Source organism: Amblyomma americanum, chromosome 4 (genome assembly GCF_052857255.1).
Source record: "Amblyomma americanum isolate KBUSLIRL-KWMA chromosome 4, ASM5285725v1, whole genome shotgun sequence".
Taxonomy (NCBI): domain Eukaryota; kingdom Metazoa; phylum Arthropoda; class Arachnida; order Ixodida; family Ixodidae; genus Amblyomma; species Amblyomma americanum.
Genome location: NC_135500.1, coordinates 53727924 through 53751555, shown reverse-complemented (window position 1 = coordinate 53751555; position 23632 = coordinate 53727924). Strand labels below are relative to the sequence as shown.

General features: G+C 50.4%; 1 pseudogene; it reads right to left on the bottom strand.

Moving 5' to 3' along the window:
• Positions 1-15935: 15935 nt before the first annotated feature.
• On the bottom strand, positions 15936-23383 carry LOC144129497 (uncharacterized; annotated as a pseudogene).
• Between the last annotated feature and the right edge of the window lie 249 nt (positions 23384-23632).

Below are 23632 nucleotides of genomic sequence, written 5' to 3'. Positions count from 1 at the left end.
TGGCCGACTGGCGCGATGGGCTCTGCGACTCCACGAGTACGACATTCGCGTTATCTATCGTTCCGGCCGCAAACATGCCGATGCTGATGCCCTCTCACGTTCCCCTGTACCATCTGAGGCAGCGCCTTGTATATCCGCCCTGTCTTCTATCAAGTTTGAGTTCGCTGATATGGCTTCCGAGCAACGCAAAGACCCGAGGATCACTTGCCTTTTTGATCTCCTATCTGGCCAATCGTCTCGACCTCCTTCCCGTGCTCTCCGTCGTCAGTCCCACCATTTCGCCATCCGAGACGAGCTCCTTTACCGTCGCAACTATCTCCCGGATGGTCGCAAGTGGCTTCTCGTCATTCCGATACATCTGCGCACCTTCATTTGCTCTTCCTACCACGATGATCCCCAGTGTGCCCATGCCGGATTCTTGAAGACTTTCACCCGTCTACGACAGCGGTACTACTGGCGTGGGATGACCCGTTACGTCCGCCAGTTCGTTCAGTCCTGCACCACATGCCAGCGACGAAAACATCCACCTCGCCGATCCGCCGCTCCTATGCAGCCGCTGCCGTGCCCAGTACAGCCCTTCGAGCGTGTTGGCATCGACTTCTACGGCCCTCTTCCCAGCACATCAACCGGGAACCGCTGGATCATCGTTGCCATCGACCACCCTACACTTTACGCTGAAACATCGCCTTTACCATCCGCTACAGCCCACGACATTGCATCCTTCATTCTCCATCGCATCATTCTTCGCCATGGTGCGCCCAAGGAGCTGCTCAGTGATAGCGGTCCGGCCTTCCTCTCAGAAGTTGTAGAAGCTCTCCTTCAGGAATGCAACGTTGTTCATCGCACCAGCTCCGCCTACCATCCCCAGACAAATGGCATGGTTGAGCGTTTTAATCGCACCCTCGGCGACATGCTGGCCATGTATGTTGCTTCCGACCATTGTAACTGGGACCGCGTTCTCCCTTTTGTCACATACGCTTATACCTCCGCTGCTCAAGCCACCACCGGATTCTCTCCGTACTTTCTCCTGCACGGCCGTGAGCCTTCTTGCACAATGGACACCATTCTACTTTACCGCCATGATGCTTCCGAATTTACAACTCTTTCTCAAGCCGCAACTTATGCCGAAGAATGCCGACACCTTGCCCGGTCCTTCACTTCTCACGCCCAGCAGCAGCAGAAAAGCACCCGATATACCCCTACCCTTCCTCCCGCTTACCTACCTGACTCTGGTCTGGCTCTGGGTACCCTCCTCAGGTCCCAGCCTTTCCTCCAAACTTGTTAGCAAGTACCAGGGACCCTACCGTATTCTTCAGCAGACATCCCCCGTCAATTACCTCATCGAACCCCTTACGCCATCCCCTGATCATCGGCGCCGAGGCCGCGAAATTGTCCACACGACCGCCTCAAACCTCACTACGACCCCGCCGTCGTCACATCGCCCTAGGCCGCCAGGATGGCGCCCTTTCGCCCGGGGGGAATTGTAAGACTGGACACGGGCTTTAGAATCTTCAGAGGCTGGCGCTAAACGAAGAAGACGACGAGAAGCGCCGAACATTGCGAAGCTCGAGCGCCGAACACTTCGAAGCTCGAGCGCCGAACGTTGTGTCGCTCGTGCATGTTCTGGACTGAACGCGGTCTCTGTTCTGTGCCTGGACAGTTCGGTTGGTTGTTCGTGACGCTGTGCTTATTACTGTGCTGTGCTCTTATTACAGTGCTGTGCTGTGTGTGCTGTATTAGTAGTGTGCTGTGTTCTTATTACATCCGCTCCAACATTACCTTCTGTCTTCATTGAAATTGGAGTTTATTTGCACCTTATCCCACGCCCGCAATTTCAATAGCCGTTCTTTGAAATGGTAGGTCAATGGCTGGCATCTTACCCACAGGTACGGGACCAACTCTTCCCATCGGAACTGTGCGCTGGCACACGTCACATGAGCGAACAAATCGCTTAACGTACGTCACTCTGAACACCCGGCCAAAAGAACTGCTAGGTGATCCTAGACACCGTTTTTTGAACACCCTGGTGTCCGGCCATAATGGCGTCATGTCCTAAGCATAGCACGGTCTCTCGCATATCTCTCGGTAACACCAGCTGTTGGACCCGCCTTCCTGAACTAAATATGCACTCCCTGTGCAGAAGACCATTTACCAATTGATATTCGAATGGTGAACAACAGTTCTTTCTTTTCACTCTTTCCCCGACTCTTTCGAAGCAGGCCTTCAGGCTCGGGTCTTCTTTTTGCCTAATTGCAATTTCGCCCGGTGTTACGCTCAGGCGCATCGTAACAGTAGAGAGTGGACGCTGCGTTGCTCGGGCTGTCGCTTGAGCTCTTGTCTCAACTACCGACGAGAAACTGACTGCCCTCGTCTGAGCTGTCGCGGGCCTTTCCTCCTTTGGATGTTCTTCAACGTCGAGCATCCTCCACTCGGGATCGGGGTCTTCAACACTTCTTGCACCCGTAATGTTTCCCAAGATGAGGTCGTAGATGGGTTGGTCTACGCATTTTTCCACTACCTGTCCTGTAAAATATGGCGTGGACACTAGAATCCTTGCTTCAGGAAGGTACCTCACTGTGCTATCTACAAGAGTGACGGCCGACGCTTCCCCTGTAAGATCCTCGTCCTTCACCAGGCTTCTACGAACCAAGACTGTGTAGGCTCCGCTGTCTCTAAGCACCAATATAGGACGGTCTCCTATTTGCACAACCACAACTGGCACTGCTGCTTTCGACTTGGGTGTTCCACTCACTGCCTCATTTTCCAGTGGCGTTTGCTCTCCTTTCAGCTGTGGAACTTCGGGTGACGTGACAAGTTCTAACCTAGAGTCGACAACGCATGCAGCTCGGTCCTGAGTTCTGTATCGGCACTCATCCAGAGTATGACCCCTCCACTTACAACCTTGACACACAACCTGTGTTTTCTGGACAGCGCTACTAGTCCGGCAGTCAGCTGCACGGTGTCCCACCTTGCCGCAGAGAAAACACCTTACTGGCGCCTTAGATGCACCGCCATATGCTCTTGATTTTTGCCGCATCTGTCTCTAGGGTCTTTTCGGTTTCCTCCTTTGCCTTACTCAAATTTCTTAACCCTTGAGCCTCGAGGAATTGGTCTGCTGTGTCGACGAACTCTTCCAACGAACACAACTTTCAGGAATAGCGCCAGCTTTGAGCTGCAACACGCTAAAAATTGCTCTGTGACCAGCTTGTCACGCACACCTTCAAAACTCTTTTCTGTGTTCGAGATATCAAGCCACCTATCAAAATAGTTGGATTGCCTGCAGGAAAACTGCTTAGCGGTTTCCGAATCCTCGGGTTTCGCGGTGCGAAATCTCACACGAAAACCCTCAGCCGTAAGCCTGAATCTTTGGAGGAGCGCCTTTTTTACTTTCTCCTTGTCCATGAAATCAGCAGCAGGCATCCTTCAAAAGACAGTCAGCGCCTCTCCGACTTAACACATGCTCAATGCCGTGGCCCATTCACTGCGCTCCCAGCCTTGCCCCAAAGCTATTCGCTCGAATCGTTGCAGATATGTGTCCAGATCATTTTTGTCATCGAAAGGAGTCATCAGCTTCCTTGCACAAACTCTGGCCGGTCTAGGAGATTCTGTACCCGCTAAGGAACGCTGATCATTGTCCGTGATCTCCTCATATCCTCCAGCGACATGCGCCTGTTTCCACAAAATAAACTCCTCCCGTTCTATCCTTCTCTTCTCCAGTTCTTCCTCGCGAGCTCTTTTCTCTTCTCGCTCTTCCGCCTCGCGAGCTCTTTTCGCCTCGCGCTCTTCTGCTTCACGAGCTCTTTTCTCTTCTCGCTCTTCTGCCTCGCGAGCTCTTTTCGCCTCGCGTTCTGCTTCACGAGTGTCTGCGCGTGCTTGCGCCCTTTCCTCTCTCTGCCTTTTTGCCTCTTCTTTCTCCTCGTCACAGAGACGCGTCGCCTCTTCCTTGCTTAAACCTAGCTTGAGCGCCAGCTCTAACGTGTTTGCCAAGTTAATACTTTCTGCCGTCGAGAGATCGGAAAAATCCGAGACAAAGCAAAAAAGGAAATGAGTCCTGGCACAGGCTCTCCACTTATCGTTGTCACGGATCTCTCCGGAGAACACTCGGACCGAAAGAAAGGACTAGGCGACGGGTGTACCCACACAAACGCACATTTAATACAGCCTACGAGTCACACACACTAGAACACAAACCACAAAGACTAACTACACATGACCCGGGCACACTGCTATCAGCGTCTACTACTAGCGTTCGGCGTTCGTGCTCACGTTCGGTTCGGTGTGGCTGAGGCGCTGTATGGATCCAGTATCCGGCGTCGAGGCGGTGTTCGACATACTTGGGCTGGCGTCGCTGGCTGCGTCGTACAAGCTCCCGGTCCAAGCGTCCGTGGAGGTGATGCCGGTGTTTTTGGCTTTGGGGGCACCACCCGAATGGGTGGCAACAGCGCTGGAGATACCCCTGGCCGTAGCAGGTGGTAGCGTCCTCTGTTGTCTCCCCGGAACGGGCTCAGGCACGGCAGGAAGTCCACGATGCGATGTCGTAGAACGCGAGCTCACCGCAGCAGTAGCCGGCGTCGCTCTCTTCCAGCCGATGTGTCCCTGACCTGCCGGAGCCTCCGCTTCTCTGCTGTTCCTCCCAGTGCCTCGCTCTCACTCGCCCTTTTATAGCCTCGGTGTTATTCCACGTAAACCTTGTCGTCGTCTTCTCTTTTCCACCAATCATCTCTCTCCACCTCACCGAATGATTCTTCTTCCTCTTCTTTATTCTTCGGTTAATTCGCGTCGTCTTCTTCACACCTTATTCCTTTAAAATATAATTTATGCTCCTTAATATATGTCACCCTAGTGTATTTTATACTTTGAGAGTTTCCATCTACTGGGAGGGCTTTAAATATGGATAGGTGGTCTCTAATATCAGGACACCGGACAAAGTTGTGTCCTTTGGAATGTTCGTGAAACACGGATCAATCACCGTGTTTCAATGCGCAAGTACTCTAGTGGCCTCGGTAATTAGGTTTTTTCAACTATTTGCAAGCACAACTTCTAGAAGTTGGCATTTCGGTTGTTTAGCTGAAAACAGGTCAACATTAAAGTCGCCGACAAGAACTACATGCCATTTTTTGACATTTGCAAGAACGAGCAGTCTTTCAACAGAGCTAAGAAATTTATCAAGGATGCCATGGGGAGGTCGGTAAACTGCAAGAAGTACATTACGACACACAATTGTAACTGTTTCAAAATCATTGTTCACGCATATGAAATCTCACAAAGATTCAAACCGATGATGCTCCCGAACATAAATGGAAACGACCCCACCGCGTCTTTCTGAGCGATACACAGAAGCGTGTCTATAATCACAAAGACTGCACCTCTGAGCTATCAGAATACCAGATTTCTGAAAAAACCAAAAAGTCAAAAGCACACGCCATAACAGATATGTTTCGATTTCTACGCGTTTGTTTCGGAGACTTCTCGCGTTCATTTGAAAGACGGAAACGTGCTTCCCACACAACCAGTTTTCACTGTTATGCAGTCTGTTAAAAGATTCAGTCATGTAATTGGCCACGATTTTATTTTGATGCCACACTGGGCATGAATTGAACACTAGACAATTTATTCGAGGTCATCTTCATTTGGAATGCTGACAGCAGTTACACCAGGGAATTTGAGCACGAAAACTTCCCTTCTGAAATTCAAACATACTGATACCCATTTTCTTTCGCTTTACGTTTTGCGAGCCAGTGCAGGCACTTGTTGGTTCCCGTCAGGTTATCGAAGAATATGACTCACAGTTTCTTGGTCTGCAATTGCTTCCTTCTTTCAAACCATTTTGATCTGAGAGTTCGCAACTCAAACCTGACGATTACCACATCTGGCCTGCCAGGTTTAGAGGGTAGTCTGGCAATCCTTGAATGTCTTCCTTAGACAGTTCTGCGATCTGAAGGAGCTCAGCTATTTTATTCTTGCAAGAGGTCCTCATCTTGTGGCTTAAGACCGCGGATTTCAATGTTTTGTCTCCGACTGTATTACTCTAGATAATTTACCTGTTGTTGTAGTGCGGGTACAGCTTTCAGTTCTGGTGAACTTTCTATATCATCTCCCAACGACGTTAGTCGCTAATTTCCTTGTCGTGTCTGTTTTGTGTGCTTCTTATGTTATAAGTATCCGACAGATGCTGAACGGATCTCTCAATACTTGTTATAGCTTCCGGAAGTTCATCAACTTATCCAATTTTGCTTCGAGTGCCGGAATTAGGGATATCTTTCTGTTGATTTCCGCCAGTTCTGCCTGTATATTTTCAGACGGATTTTGTGCCTCATGTTCGCTAGCAGAAGGCTTGCAAGATGACCTTTTTTGTTGTTTTCTAGTTGATTCTTTCATTGCTTGAAACGATTGTTTAGATATGCCACTCCACTTGGCAAGATGGAACTTCATATCGCATTCCGAATATGCCGTTATCAAGTCGTCTGCATCGAATACTTCATGGCAGGACAAGCACTTATCAGGCATAGCACACTTTTAGCAAGTTACGGCCTGAAAACCGAACAAGAAAAGACGGTAAGGGCAGCAGCAGTAGCAGTAGCTTATTTGGACTAATAGCACACGAAATGAGGCGGAGTTTTTCACAAACCTACAATGAATTGCGGGATGCGTTTAGGCACAGGAACGTTGAGCCATGCTTCCTCTACCGCTGCTGCCCAAGAAGTGGAGATGTCGGGATCCGGGTCATTGCTTTTGTAGACAGGGCTCAAGGACGATTTGTTCACGTGGCATTCGATGAAGTGGTGACAACAGTGGTGATCGCGTTGGACAAGGTTGTTCGTCTGGTATACTTGCATGGCGGCAATATCTGCAATGAATTGCGGGATGCGTTTAGGCACAGGAACGTTGGACCATGCTTTCGCTACCGCTGCTGCCCAAGAAGTTTTCCAGGCCTTGGTTGCGATCCGCTGGCTGCCGTGAAAATGCACTGGTGGTCTTGTAGTCACCATAGGTCGTACTTTTTCAGCTCTTCCGCCGACATAACAGGTCATACATTACAGTTCCTCCGCCGACGGAATGATCTCGGACGGCGAGGAGTGTCAGCTGCTCGACGTAAGACAGCTGCATCCTCCTTCAAGTGGTGGCCGCTCTTAAATTGCAAAAACAGGCGCCATGGACAGAACAAGCAAGCGCCAGCGAAAGCTTTCAGGCAACCAGGCTGTTGTTGCATGATAAGAAAGTTCGTGCTCGATATTGTATTCTCGATCATTGTCACACTACTTCTGTCTTATGGCTACAAGAAAGGCAATATTCACTAAGGCACGTAGGCTGCTGAAAACTTAAGTGCAACAACACATAACACTAACAATTAAGAACCATCAAGAATATTCCCATAGTTCGTGTAGGCAGATTAGAAATCAGTAGGCACGGCTCGAGCCATCGGCATTCGCGTTTGCCTTTCCTTTTCTATACCGCGCATTAAAGCACAAATCTTGAAGTGCAAGACTCCATCCTAGCAGTCGAGGGTTTTTGCCTGATATTTGAGATAGCCATGTGAGCGGGCAGTGGTCTGACATAAAGACGAACGCGGTTCCGTAGAGATGGCAGGCAAGCTTTTGGGATGCCCAAACCAGGCATGCACACCACTCTTTTTCGCATGCACTATAGGCCTCCTCTTGCCGTGAGCTTCCTACTCGCTAAGAGCACCAGATGTTTATTGCCGTTTTCGTCTTCTTGACAAAGAATCACTCCTTCACTTCACTTCACTTTATTACCTTAAAGACCCCACTTTGGGGGTGTTACATAAGGGGTGGGAGTACAAATATGGGTTGAATATGGTTGCTTACATGATATTTATGAAATGCATATTTAAATTGTTCACAAAACTTGATTGGCAGGTGATGGCATCAACGTCGTGGGGAAGGCCATTCCAGTCTTTAGCAGTGCGAAGAAAAAAGGATGCGGAAAAAGTGACGGTGCGGGAGCGTTGGCATGACACTTGCAGTGGATGGCCGGTGCGATGAGATATGCGAGCGGGCGGTGTGATGTAGGGTGGTTGTCCGAGGGAACTGTAAAAAAACTTATGAAACAGACTAAGAGAAGCAATGCGACGACGATGGGCAAGAGTTGATAAACCTGATTGTCGTTTGAGTGACGATACACTGATGTCGTATGAATAGGCAGAATGAATGAACCTCGTGGCGCGATTTTGGACAGATTCTAGTGAACTGATGAGATATGCTTGTTGCGGGCTCCAGATAGCAGACGCGTATTCTAGTTTTGGTCGAATGAGTGATTGGTAGGCGAGAAGTTTAATACTTTGAGGGGCGTGCCGTAGGTGACGTTTCAAAAAACCCAATGACCGGTTAGCTGATGCGACGATGTTCGTTACATGAGAGCGCCAGGAGAGATCCTGGCACAAGGTGACACCTAGGTACTTGTATGAGTATACAGATTCTAGTGGAACGTTAGCAACGGAGTAAGAGAAAATATGGGGGTTACGCCGGCGGTGAAAAGATACGAGTTTACATTTATTAGGATTAAGCGACATTAGCCAGTCATCGCACCAGGCATGCACTGTGTCAATGTCGTTTTGCAGCTGTGATTGGTCAAAGGTGTTGGAAATCGTGTGGTAAATAACGCAGTCGTCTGCAAACAGACGAACATTGCAAACCAGGTTTGAGGGTAAGTCGTTTATGTAGATTAAGAATAGGAGGGGAGCAAGTACAGAACCTTGGGGTACGCCTGATGTTACTGGAAGAGGGTTGGAACTCTGGCTGTTAACGAGAACAAACTGGGAGCGCTTAGAAAGGAATTCTTCGATCCACAATAAGACGTTAGGATGCAGTTTTAGCATGGTTAGTTTTAGCAGTAAACGCCTGTGGGGAACTTTATCAAATGCTTTAGCAAAGTCTAGAAAAATAGCGTCAGTTTGTAAATTTATGTCGAGGTTAGAGTGAACGTCATGAAGAAAGACGGCCAGTTGAGTTTCACATGACAAACCCTTGCGAAACCCGTGTTGGGAGGGATGAAAGAAGTTGATAGCGTCAAGAAAGTCCATGATTTGAGAATAGATGACGTGTTCCATGATTTTGCAAGGTATGCTGGTTAATGATATCGGACGGTAATTTAAAGGAGAATCTTTGTTACCGGACTTAAAGACGGGAATGACCTTTCCCACTTTCCAGTCATCCGGAATGGAACCTGTAGAAAGCGACTGTGAAAACAATAACAGTAAGTACATTGCAGAAATATTATTAGTGTTGCGCAGTATTTTGGAGTTAATTTCGTCGACGCCGGCCGATGATGAAGTTTTAAGGTGTTCAATGAGCGAGGTAATGCCGGCTTCAGAAAACGCGATAGCAGGCATGCTGGACTCTATATTGACGGCGAAAGTTGCAGTTGGTGGGTGAATTTCATTAGTGAACACAGATGAAAAGGCGTTATTAAAAATGTCAGCGCACTCAATGTCATCAGCTTCCTCTCCAGACTCTTTAGTTAGAGTGATGGTATGTGCCGGGTGCTCACTTATGACCTGCCAAAACTTTCTGGGATTGGAAGTCAACAATTTGGGGAGGTCGTTGTGAAGGAAAGAGTATTTTGCGTAGCGAATTTCTGATAGGTAGGTGCGTTCGGCTGTATAGTATTTTTCCCATGCGCACTCGTCGTATTGCTTTAATTTTGCCGCACGGAAAAGGCGCTTCTTTTTATTGTCGAGTCTTTTTATCGTTTTGGTATACCATGGTTTCTGGCGGTCCGAGTGGAAGCTTATTTTGGGGATGTATCTATCGGTTAGTTCGCTAACCTTTTTCTTAAAACGGGACCAATTGTCATTTACTGAATTATCGTGAAAAGATGCTTCAAATGTTGTGAGATATTGGTTTAATTCAAGACTAAAGGCTTCATAGTTTCCTTTGTCGTAGAGGCGAATAGTTTTGTTTTGATTCTGGCGTCGTGATGGGTGGAACTCAAATGTGGCGTGGATTACTTTATGGTCGCTGATTTCGCGTAGATAAGTGATAGATGAGAGGGCTTCCGGGTGGGTAGTCAGGATTAGATCTAGGATGTTTGCACCGCGGGTCGGTTCAGATACCACTTGTGTTAAGTTGATGTTTAGGCAGACCTCGATAAAATCATTCGCTTCCCTGTTGCCGACAGCTGTCTGTGTCTGCCAGTTGATTTCTGGAAAATTGAAGTCTCCAAAAAGAATGATATGCGCTTTTGGGTATTTCCTCGTTAATTGGCTGATCACGTCGTTAAGAATTCGAGAGAAATCGGAGTTGGTATTTGGCGCTCTATAACAAACGCCCAGCAGTACGGTTTGGGGCGCAGCGCGACAAAGTAGCCATACTATCTCAAGGTCAGATGGAATATTGTGAGGCAGAAGAACGCACCAGCAAATTCACCTTTTTACTTCAGGTAGGCCGAAGCAGCAGCTACCGACTAGTCACAGCTTAGCAACACTTCGTCCTCCTCGCACGACCCTATGACCGATGATGATTACGCTGAGATGAAGATGAAGGTCACTCACAGTGCTTACAACATTCCCCCTCCCGAACGAAAGCGACCATCCTGGTCGCAAATTAAATCTTAAGGTCGGCGGTTAAAGGGTTTCAAGCGCGACACGTGCACAATCTCGGTGCCGCGACACCGACGATCGCGAACAGGCGATGCAGGTGTGATGAGATAGTTTACAGGGGAAGTTTGTTCCAGAACCGTGTACGGGCCAATAAAACGGCTCAGAAACTTTTCACACAGGCCGGGGATGCGAGTAGGTGTCCAGAGTAGCACTTCGTCTCCAGGGCGGAAAGACACTGAGCGATGAGTCGCATCATACGTGCTTTTCCTGGAAGCTTGAGTGGCTTCAGTTTGAAGGCGGGCACGATCACGGCAGTGGGCGATACGAGACACGAACTGTTCGTGGGAAGGCGCGGCAGACGGAGTAGAAGCTGTGAAGAAAGATGCTTCGAGGGAGAAGGTAGGATGGCGGGCATAAACAAGAAAAAACGGAGAGTAGGTGGTGGTTCGTTGAACGGCAGTGTTGTAGGCGAAGGTTACAAAGGGGAGTAAAGAGTCCCAGTTGTTGTGCTGAGGGTGAATGTAGGTGGATAGCATATCAGAAAGGGTGCGATGAAAGCGTTCTGTGAGGCCATTGGTCTGAGGGTGGTAAGGAGATGTAGTTTTATGCACCGTGCCTGAAGCATGAAGCACTGCGGCGAGGACGGTGGAGAGGAACGACTTGCCACGATCGCTAAGGAGGAGGCGAGGGGCGCCGTGGCGAAGAAGTATGGTGTGGAGGAAGAAGTTGGCGATTTCGGAAGCGGAGCCGGAAGGAAGTGCTGCGGTTTCAGCGTATCGGGTGAGGTGGTCAACGGCAGTAACGACCCAGCGGTTGCCAGCTGGAGTCAAGGGCAGGGGTCCATACAAGTCAATTCCGACGACTTCGAAAGGTGTGGAAGGACATGGGAGAGGTTGCAAGAGACCGGCAGGAGGCGACGTAGACCGCTTGCGTCGTTGACAAGGGATGCAAGACGCTACGTATTTTAATACTGAGGTTGAAAGGCCAGGCCAGAAGAAACGACGTTTGATGCGGTCATAGGTTTTGTGGTACCCAAGGTGACCTGCGGTGGGGTCGTCGTGGAAGGCTTGTAGAACTTGAGGACGCAGGGAAGAAGGAATTACGGGAACCCATGTGTGGCCCAGTGGGCTGTAGTTGTGCCAAAATAATGTGCCATCCTGTAACTTGAAATTTTTGAGCCGACGACGGAGACGGGCATTTGGAGGTCTAAGAACACCGCTGAGGCTATCAATCAGCTTTTGACAGTAAGGGTCAGCACTCTGGTGGTGAGCAAGATTGCAGTGTATATCTGGCATGGGAGCAATAGAGGCGGCGCTCAAAGACTGCATAACTGGAGGGTTTAAATGGCTTGACTCCGTTGGGACAGGAGAGGAATGCGAGGACATGGGTTGCGACGGCAAAGCAATAGGGCAACGAGAGAGAGCGTCGGCGTCCTTGTGCTTCTTGCCCGATTTGTAAGTGACAGTAAAGTCGTACTCTTGAAGGCGGAGGATCCACCGCCCGAGACGACCGGACAGATTTTTCAAAGTGGATAACCAGCATAGGGCGTGGTGGTCAGTGACGACTGTGAAGTGACGGCCGTACAGGTAAGGACGAAACTTCTGAACAGCCCAGACGACGGCGAGACATTCTTGTTCGGTAATAGTGTAGTTTTGTTCCGCAGAAGTCAGAGTTCGGCTCGCATAGGCAACAACATTTTCTGTAGAGGTGTTTTGGCGTTGCAGAAGGACAGCGCCAATGCCATGGCTACTGGCGTGCAAAATTGTCGGTGCTTTATCATCAAAATGGCAGAGGACGGGACCCGAAGTCAGAGCACGCTTCAGAGTTTCAAATGCTTCTTCGCAAGCAGGAGACCAGATGAAAGGCGTGTCGTTGTGAAGAAGCGCATGTAAAGGTGAGGCAATAGAGGCGAAATTGCGGATGAATCTGCGGAAGTATGATGCCAGGCCGAGGAAACTGCGGAGATCTTTGACCCGAGTTGGACGGGGAAAGTGCAGCGCAGCAGCGATTTTTTCAGGGTCAGGCTTAATTCCTTCGCTGCTTACGAGATGGCCAAGAACTTTAATGGATTTTGATGCAAAACGGCATTTCTTCGTGTTTAGCTGTAGGCCAGCGCTGGAAAGTGCTGTCAAAACTTCATCGAGACGAGTAAGGTGATCAGGAAATGACGAAGAAAAAATGACGATGTCATCTAAGTAACAGAGACATGTTTTCCATTTGAGGCCGCGGAGAACTGTGTCAATCATACGCTCGAATGTAGCAGGAGCGTTGCAGAGTCCAAAAGGCATTACATTGAATTCGTATAAACCGTCCGGTGTTGCAAAGGCGGTCTTCTCTTTATCATCTTCATTCATGGGGATCTGCCAGTAGCCTGATCTTAAGTCAAGGCTGGAGAAAAATTGGGCACCTTGCAAACAATCGAGGGCGTCGTCAATTCGAGGGAGGGGATACACATCCTTACGAGTTATTCTGTTTAGAGCACGGTAATCTACACAAAAACGAACCGAACCGTCTTTTTTTTGCACTAGCACAACAGGCGATGACCAGGAACTAGACGATGGGCGTATGATGTTGCGTGCAAGCATGTCAGCAACATTTTCCTGAATAACTTTGCGCTCGGTTGGAGAAACACGATAAGGCCGGCGTCTAACTATGCTTGATCCGTCGGTGAGTATGCGATGCGTTGCTGCAGCGGTTTGACCCAGTGTGCCGGAATTGACGTCGAACGAGTCTGCGTGCTTGTTCAATACAGCGAGCAATGCGTCTGTCTGGTCTGTTGTCAGGTCGGTGCTGATCGTGTGGCGAAGTGCTGCACTGAGCGAGGCAGGGGATGAATCAGAGCGATCGGAGGTGGAAATGGGAAGAAGTGTGACAGGCTGGGCGGAAGCAATTGATGCAACAGTAGAGTCGCGTCGCAGAAGAATGGGCTCTGATGTGGTGTTGAATGCGGCGAGAAGAGAAGAACCGCTGGAGAAGCGAAGAAGGGACACGATGATGATAATACCTCTTGACAGGAGACGAGGGCTGGGTGTAATCAGGACGTCGCCATCGGTGACGGCGTCAGAAGTCACAGATAGAATATCTTCGTTGCCCGGATAGAGGACGTGATCGGCAAGCATAACTACACGGGAAGAAAGTGGTTCTCTATCGGCAAGAATGTTGCATTCAGTGACTTCAATAGTGGGAGGGGAACACGTAATGACTGCTGAGGCGTTTTGGAGGAAATCCCAGCCGAAGATGAGTTGATGGACACAGGAGGATAGGACAGCAAACTCAATGAAGTGCAAGATGCCATCAATGGTGACTCGGGCTGTACACGCTCCACAAGGGTTAATATTCTGTCCATTTGCAGCACGTAAAGGAGGACCGGTATAAGGTGTGCGCACTTTGCGCAGTTTTAAACACAAGTCAAGTTTCATAATAGAAATAGCGGCGCCGGTATCAATTAAAGCTTCCAGTTCATGTCCCTCAAGGAATACAGTCAACATGTTTGATGGGAGCAGAGGAGGAATTGGAGCGACGACAGGCGGTGCAGTTTTACCTCCGGAAACTGCACAGGTTAGTTTTCCGTTTGGCGGGCAGAAGCTGAAGATGGAGGGCGAAGGGGCGACGAAGTCCGGCGAAAGGGTGACGGGGAGCGACGACGCGATGGCCGTGCTGTCCTAGACCGGTCAGGAGAAGTCGACGGGGAGGAAGAGGGACGGAGGTCATTATCGGTGTAGTACTGGCGAGGAGGAAGCTGGTAGGCGTCGTCACGTCGAACGTACCCATAGCTCGCACGCTCATCTCGCAGTCGTCGGCGACAAACGCGTGTTACATGGCCGCGGATTCCGCAGTAGAAACATACTGGACGAGGTGGGAGAGGCCGCCAATTACCATACACCGGTGGTCGCGGGGACAGGGCGGCGAGGCTGGGTGGGACGGGCGCGTGATGGACAGGAGGACAAGGAGGAGGAGCCGCAGTGACTTCAGCATACGTCGGAACGTAGGGAGGGGCTGGTGGTTCTGTAGCCATGGGACGATTGAGTGAAGTAAGCTCCTCCTTGATAATGCCACGCAACCCAGTAGATTGAGCAGGTGGGCGTGAGAAGGCAGGAACCGACGAAATATCATTGTGGAGCTCTTCCCGTATTATAGATCGTATGATGGTGCGCAGATCAGTTTCGGGAATTTGGCTCGGATCCCAGGTGTTGTTGAGGCGGCGCGACTGTAGATAGTCAAGTCGCTGGCAAGTGGCACGAATGTCTGCCACCGTGACGGGATTTTGGGCAGCTAGAGCTGCGTAGGCAAAAGAGCCAATTCCTTTTAAAATATGTCCGACACGTTCAGCCTCGACCATGCCATTGTTAACTCGCCGGCAAAGGGCGAGTACGTCCTCAATGTATGATGTGTATGTCTCTCCTGGAAGCTGCACACGGGTCTCTAGCTTCTTTTGAAAAGAGGTCGGACCAGCACCAACAGTTCCAAATATCTGGCGGATCTGTGTCGTGAATTGAGGCCAGTCAGGAATGGCGTCCTCATGGTTGAGGAACCACGTCTTAGCCACGTCACTCAGGTAGAATGAGACGTTGAGTAGCTTCATAGAAGCGTCCCAACCGTTAAAAGCGCTCACCCGATCGTACTGCTGTAGCCAGTCTTCGACGTCGTCACCGCGGAGACCGGCGAAAACCGGAGGGTCGCGCTGACGTGAGGTAACTGACCAAGTTGGGTGGGTCAAATGGTGCTGAGCAAGTGCACCTTGGGATGTCAGTGGTGCAGAGGTGGCATGGGCAGCCGTGGGATGCCCATCGGTAGCTACAGGCGCCGGAACGGTGAGAGCAGGGGGATGTGACTGCGCCATGGCGGTTGATGTGCCGCCAAGAACACGACCGGAACGGAGCTCCAGGGGGTGCCGCGTTGAGGACGCTGGGATCAGGAGTCACCTCCACCACTTGTGAGGCAGAAGAACGCACCAGCAAATTCACCTTTTTACTTCAGGTAGGCCGAAGCAGCAGCTACCGACTAGTCACAGCTTAGCAACACTTCGTCCTCCTCGCACGACCCTATGACCGATGATGATTACGCTGAGATGAAGATGAAGGTCACTCACAGTGCTTACAATATTAATAACTGTACACGAGAACTGATTGCTAACTGCGATGAAAACGCCTCCACCTCGAGCGGATGTGCAATCTTTGCGAAGAAGGTTAAAATTCGGTAAGTCAGCAAGAACTTCAGTATCGGTGATGCCATTAGTGAGCCATGTTTCGGTAAGTATCAGCAAGTTACTAGCAGATGAACACACAAGATTGGAGATGATTTCACGTTTCGGAAGAAAACTACGTATGTTTGTGAAAATCGCCGAAAAGGAAAGATTAGGATGGGGGGCGGTAGGTACATGAGCGGCTGGGGGCTGGCGGCGCAGCAACCGCTATGGTATCTCTTTTACAGATTGCGATGGTTCGTCGAAGATATATCGTCGGGAACCGATGAACAGGGTTTTGTATCGCAAAGAAAAACGGTTAGTCTTGCTTTTGGCAAATGTAACTAGATGTTTGCGCACATTGCGAACGCGGCGTGAAAAATCTTCACCGACGGAGTAGTCAGTGTTCTTGAATTTGCGGCCATTAGCTAGAATTTCGTCCTTCGTTTTGAAAAGTGCGAATTTGGCAATTAACGGACGGCAGCGATCAGGTTCGTGGCGCCCAAGACGGTGAGTGCGGTCTATTGTTTTGGGGTCGAGGGTGATGTCCAAAAATTCGGAGCAATGGCGAATTAGTAGCTTTTCAGAGTCGGCCCACGTTTCAGATGGGTCAGGGTCCGGAATGTTGTAGAATATGAGGTTGTTTCTTCGTGATTGGTTTTCTGCTTCGTCTATGCGATCCTCGAGATCACAGAGCTGGCGAGTTGCCTGGGTGGTGTGAGTGCTTAGGCCTTCTATCTCTGTGCGTAGTGACTGTATGGTTTGGTAATGACCTTCAAGACCGCTGATGCGCCTGCTTAGATCAGAAATAAGGTTGTCTGTTGTTAGTAACTGGTTTTTGAGGTCTGTAACTTCCGCGATTGATGTCGACTGACCGGCGGACAATTTTTTTAAGTTCCGTAACTACAGTTTCGAGTGAGGCAGGGCCGGGGTTAGTCTCTATGTCGCCGGACAACAAAAGCAAGGAAGTAATGACATCAGAACACTCAGTGACAATGGCAAGGCAGCATTGCGGGCTCGGCAGCTGTATCAAAAAGTAATCACTAGATTTCTTAGCGTAAAGACAACATGGCTTACTAACCTGCATGGCGAGGCAGAACGGGTTAAGCGACCGCATCGTGGCACAGCCACCGAGCCCACAAAGCGACGCCGGTGGCCGAAGCTGCTTAAAAGCTGGAGCGGGAGAGGATGTTGATGGCGATGGTGTTTCCAACTGTCTGTCGAGGGTGCAGTGCACTGGTGAGGTCAGCGCACGATCGGGCGAAGCGGTGATGGCGCAAGGCTGGCACATATCGGTTCGGTTGAGAGCGGGCGTCCATTCCGGCGAGATGTCCGGTGGACAGGCAGCAAGAGGGGCGGGGAAAAGCGTGGTAATCCAGAGGGGAGCGATCACCTGCATGGCGAGGCAGAACGGGGTAAGCGACCGCATCGTGGCACAGCCACCGAGCCCACAAAGCGACGCCGGTGGCCGAAGCTGCTTAAAAGCTGGAGCGGGAGAGGATGTTGATGGCGATGGTGTTTCCAACTGTCTGTCGAGGGTGCAGTGCACTGGTGAGGTCAGCGCACGATCGGGCGAAGCGGTGATGGCGCAAGGCTGGCACATATCGGTTCGGTTGAGAGCGGGCGTCCATTCCGGCGAGATGTCCGGTGGACAGGCAGCAAGAGGGGCGGGGAAAAGCGTGGTAATCCAGAGGGGAGCGATCACCTGCATGGCGAGGCAGAACGGGGTAAGCGACCGCATCGTGGCACAGCCACCGAGCCCACAAAGCGACGCCGGTGGCCGAAGCTGCTTAAAAGCTGGAGCGGGAGAGGATGTTGATGGCGATGGTGTTTCCAACTGTCTGTCGAGGGTGCAGTGCACTGGTGAGGTCAGCGCACGATCGGGCGAAGCGGTGATGGCGCAAGGCTGGCACATATCGGTTCGGTTGAGAGCGGGCGTCCATTCCGGCGAGATGTCCGGTGGACAGGCAGCAAGAGGGGCGGGGAAAAGCGTGGTAATCCAGAGGGGAGCGATCACCTGCATGGCGAGGCAGAACGGGTTAAGCGACCGCATCGTGGCACAGCCACCGAGCCCACAAAGCGACGCCGGTGGCCGAAGCTGCTTAAAAGCTGGAGCGGGAGAGGATGTTGATGGCGATGGTGTTTCCAACTGTCTGTCGAGGGTGCAGTGCACTGGTGAGGTCAGCGCACGATCGGGCGAAGCGGTGATGGCGCAAGGCTGGCACATATCGGTTCGGTTGAGAGCGGGCGTCCATTCCGGCGAGATGTCCGGTGGACAGGCAGCAAGAGGGGCGGGGAAAAGCGTGGTAATCCAGAGGGGAGCGATCACCTGCATGGCGAGGCAGAACGGGGTAAGCGACCGCATCGTGGCACAGCCACCGAGCCCACAAAGCGACGCCGGTGGCCGAAGCTGCTTAAAAGCTGGAGCGGGAGAGGATGTTGATGGCGATGGTGTTTCCAACTGTCTGTCGAGGGTGCAGTGCACTGGTGAGGTCAGCGCACGATCGGGCGAAGCGGTGATGGCGCAAGGCTGGCACATATCGGTTCGGTTGAGAGCGGGCGTCCATTCCGGCGAGATGTCCGGTGGACAGGCAGCAAGAGGGGCGGGGAAAAGCGTGGTAATCCAGAGGGGAGCGATCACCTGCATGGCGAGGCAGAACGGGGTAAGCGACCGCATCGTGGCACAGCCACCGAGCCCACCATCGGTTGCTTGCGTCACATTGAACGATAAACGGTCGGTCATATCTCAGAGCACGCAGTACAGGGGTGCTGCACAGCGCTGCCTTGAGCGCCCGAAAAGGCTTGTCCATTTCCTGGCTCCAACTCTGGCACGTTTTTTCGCAGTGCGTCTGTCATGGGAGCGGCGAGTTCAGAGTAACGGGGTATGTATCTTTCATAATATCCCGTAAGCCCCAGGAAAGCTCTTATTCCGAACTTGTTTTGCGGCTGAGGAAATTCAGCTACTGCCTCGACCTTCAAGTCATCTGGGGCCAGATTACTGTGACAAATTCTGTCACAAGCTATTGACAGTGACGTCAAAATGACACGATGAGACGTCACCACGTGACGCAACGAGGAATCAGCCAATTGCAGCATGGCGGCGATCCGAAAGCATTCGAGGGACCGTCTGCTTAATTTTTTGTAATAAGAAATGAGCTACGATGAAAATAACTAATATTTTATTTTGCCAAAGCATTGTGTTTAAAGTGTGAAAATTAAGCAAAAGAAAAAGTGTTTGAAGTTGTGCTAATAAATAGGCTGGTGGGTAACTTTTGCTCCGCGAGGATGCGCTGACGGCGGTAAAACGTCAAGCCGCTTTGCACGAAAGCAGCCGATTCTACGCCGTGTTTATCGTTTGTTACGCGGCGTCTGAAGTCAAGCTACTGTGCGGTTGACCTAAGTGTGAAGAAAAATTTGAACGAATGCAGTGAAGGCTACGTGCCTACCCAGCGAACTTGCAAGAAGCGCTTGGTATGAAATCGACGAAGACAACTTGGTGAAGTCTGTGTTGCTCGGCTCTTTCGATCGATGACAAAAATGCCAAACGGTGAGGTGTTGCAGTATGTGATGTGTGGTTGTTTGTTTCCCCTAGGGAAACAGAAGACGACCACGAAGTGCCATTTGCTGGGAAAAATAAAGTACTTTGCCGGCATAAGCGTGCTTTATTTGTGTCACAGAGGTGACGACTGCACCCACCCCTTCTGCGCACTAACTTTACAAATTGCCTCAAACACACACTCTACGCATTTGCTCACCGCCAGTTGTGCGATGCCGACGTGCGCCTCGCTACCAACGGCAGCCTGAAAGCCGCCCGTGGCAAAGAACCGCAGTGCACACAGCACCTGCCGCCGCACCGACAGCACACTCGCATGCAAACCTCCCAGTTCATCGGCGACATCGTCGCATAGCCACTCCACCATCTGTTTTTCTAGTCGAAAAAGCCTTCGAAACAGCTTGTCCGGCACGCCAAACATTCATGCGCTCTCCATTGTCGTTGCTCGCGCCAGCGTAGCCGCCTCAGTCGTATCGCCGCGTACACCGCCGCCATTTTCTGTCACAAAGGCAATGGTCAAATTGACGGCCTCAAAACTGCGACAAAAAACAGTCAAATAACGGCTGCATAATTAGGTGTGCAACGTGATCACTTCTGCCACACCCGTGACGTCATCTGCAGCCACCCATGACGCAAAAAAAGCAATATGGCAGCCGGCCCCGACCGAAAAATAGGAGCGAGGCTTATTGAAACCTTTGTGACAAGTTTTTGACAATTTTCCTAATTTACAGTTACGTAATCTGGCCCCTGGTCTCCTATTTCCTTGCCCCACTACATTTTCCAAATATCTCACTTCGGCTCGTGCGAGTTGGCACTTAGTCGGTTTCACCGTAAGCGCTGCGCTCTTCAAGCGGTCTAAGGCGTCTTTCAGGTGAAAGATGCTCGTCCCATGTAGCTGAAAATATAGCTATATCATCCAAGTAGGGGAGAGCGAAACTATCAGCGCCTTTTAGCACTCGGTTCATGAGCTTTGAGAAGCAAAATGGTGCATTCTTTAGGCCGAAACATAACGCAAGGGGTCCAAAGGTGCCCGAAGGTGCGGTAAATGCGGCATATATACTGGCTACTCCGTTCGGTCATAGGTACTTGCCAGTACCCCCGAACTAAGTTCCAAGTGGATACATATTTCGCAGTACTAACTCTCTCTCCCCGCTCTTCTACGTTTGGGATCGGGTACGTCTGATCTTTCGTTATGGCATTAAGCTTCCGATGGTCTATGCAAGGACGAGGGTGCTTTCCTGGAACTTCCACAAGTATCATAGGAGACGCGTAGGCGGTTTCGCCCGGTTCAACAACTCCCAGTTCAAGCATACGCTTCACCTCCTTCTTTAGTATTTCCTGCTGACGCGGAGCCATTCTGTAAGGCCGAAACTTAACTGGAACGTCGGATGTTAGCTCGATGTCATGAGCAATGAGAGCTGTCCTCCCCGGTGTCGCCGAATAAAGGCTGTCGTACTCTGAGATTAAACTGTGCAAGTCAGCCCACTGCGTTTCGGTCAGTCCTTCAGCAGGAGCTGCCACTTCGATAACGGCATCAGCGTCAATGCTTTGCGTAGGACCCTCCAGCTTAGGAATGTCCGTCGTTAGTTCCTCACCGGCCATGTTGACTGTCCGAATCTCTGCCACATAGCGTTTCATAAGGTTGTGGCGATATATCATGATCTCTCGGCGCTTTTCTTTCCGCTAAATGGCGTAATTAGTGTCCGAAAGTTTCTTTACAACTCTAAATGGTCCTTCCCATTGAACCTCGAGCTTATCCTTACGAGATGGCCTCAGAAAAAGGACTTGATCTTCTTCCTGATACGACCGCAGCTTCGCATTCTGATCGTAATAACTTTTAGCCCTAGCCTGAGCCTCCTTCGTGTTGGCTTCTGCGATTTCCCGGCATCGGCGCAGCCTGCCTAACAAGCCCATTATATATTCGACTACAGTCGGGTCTGTGTCTTTTGACTCCCAAGATTCCCTTAGCAAGCGTAAAGGGGAACGTAAGGCCTACCCGTACACGAGCTCTGCAGGACTGAATCCGGTCGCCTCATGAGCGACTGTCCGCAAAGCAAATAGCATAGCAGGGACACATTCATCCCACTGGCGTTTCTTTTCAAAAATCAGTGCTCTGAGTATGCGCTCCATTACAGAGTGGCACCGTTCAACGCTGTTCCAGTGCGGTTGATATACAGAGCTAGGAATTAGTTTCACCCCGCACTTCTCTAGGAAGCCGGATGTTAGAACACTCGTGAACGTGGTGCCCTGGTCGCACTGAATTTCCTGCGGAAATCCTACTCTTGCGAATATGGATAGGAGTGCGTTGACTACTTCCACTTCTTTGATGGGATAGCCTCCGGGAATTTTGTGGCGCGACAAACCGCAGTCAGGAAGTATCGGTGCCATGATTTTGTTATAGGGAGCGGTCCCACGATGTCTATCACCAGCCGGCGAAAAGGCACCGATATTAGCGGTACCAGTTTTAGCGGTGCCTTAGATTTCTCGTGTGGTTTCTCCACTCTCCTGATAGTAATGGAAATGTACAGCGCAAATACAGACAAGGACACAAGAAAGAATGACATGGAACACACGAGCGCTGACTTGCAACAGGTTTATTTCGAAATTCGGACCAGTATTTATAGCAAAACCAGGCACTCATCATGCATGCGCAGTAGGAGTCAAATGTCTCAAATATAACAGCTCTTTGCTAGTTAGAGCAATAGATGACTTGGCCACGCAGGACTCACCCAACCGGTCTATCAATTCAGCCTCTACTATTTCTCGAGTTAGTTGGCAACGGTGTTTGGCAATCACAGAACAATCTTTGTACACATGCCGACACACAAAATCTTCATCAGAATCGCTGTCATCATTACCGTTCTTACATTTTCTGCAGTGAGCGTCCAGGAACCCTCCTCGCCGTTCAGACACATTATTGCAGTGTTCTCGGAGGCGGTCATTCAAACATCTACCGCTTTGCCCTACATAACTCTTTCCACATTTCAAAGGGATTCTGTAGACGAAAGACTTCGTACATTCAACGAACTTAGTTCGGTGCTTCTTTTTGCAGTTCTGATTTTTTTAATCAGTGGGCCTGGACAGGCTGCACAATTTTTGTAGCTTATCGGGTGCACAGAAAAGAACTTTTACGTTCCCCCGTTCACCGATCTGTTTAAGGCGATGGGACAGGCCATGAATGTACGGGATCACAAACACCGTGATTGCCAAACACCGTTGCCAACTAACTCTAGAGATAGTAGAGGCTGAATTGATAGACCGGTTGGGTGAGTCCTGCGTGGCCAAGTCATCTATTGCTTTAACAAAGAGCTGTTATATTTGAGACATTTGACTCCTACTGCGCATGCGTGATGATTGCCTGGTTTTGCTATAAATACTGGTCTGAATTTCGAAATAAACCTGTTGCAAGTCAGTGCTCGTGTGTTCCATGTCATTCTTTCTTGTGTCCTTGTCTGTATTTGCGCTGTACATTTACATTATGAATCACCAACATGCCCAGTCTGCCACCTTAGTGAACTATATTTCTTCTACATTGGGCACCTTTCTAAGTGTTCCTCGTGTGCCTTCATCAACTGTGGCTTTCATTGCAATCGCAGTCTGAAAAGCACGGTCGCTTTCATTCTGCATTCGGAACAAAATTCTTCCTGAGGACGTTCGCGCCTTGTTTGGAGGATTCTTGCCTTCTGTTAATCACGGAAACCGGATCTGCAGAATTCAGAGATCTGAATGGCTTCGCCTTGCACGTCTCCACCGTAGGCTTCTTGCCACGCAGCTTAGTGCCACTGGGGACCCGTCCACAACCGGAAGGCGGCTCCGAGTATTTCCTTGTCGACCAAACCACCGAGCACTTCTGGCAACTTCAACTTCGGCAGCTTCGGCGAGCCCTCCCTGAGAAGCGCTCAGTGTCACCTGGTACTGTCCATGACCTTGAACAGATCAGCTTGCCTCAGGATGTACAGAAGGCGCTCGCACTGGGACCAAAGTTCGCGGTCCAAGAGAAGAGGTCAGCCCCGGAGCTTGTGTCCTTGGTCAGACGGGTGGCCCGGTGTGCCTCCGCAGAGGAGTCCCTGCGCTGTGTGTCGGACGGCATGGACGCGTTGCATCACTGCAAGCAGCCTGTCCCGAAGGTACCTGTCAAGAGCGTTTTGTCCTTTCTGAAAGAACGCGCCCTTTGTGTTCTACCCGCTGACAAGGAGGGGGCTTTGCTGTGCTGTCTCATGGGTTTTTTAAGGCCAAGGCCTTAGAGGCAGTTTCAAATGCCTTTAATCCCTGCAAGAACTTAGCTATGTCAAAGGTATAACCTAAAGCAAAACAGCTCTGTAATAAGCTGAAGTTAGAA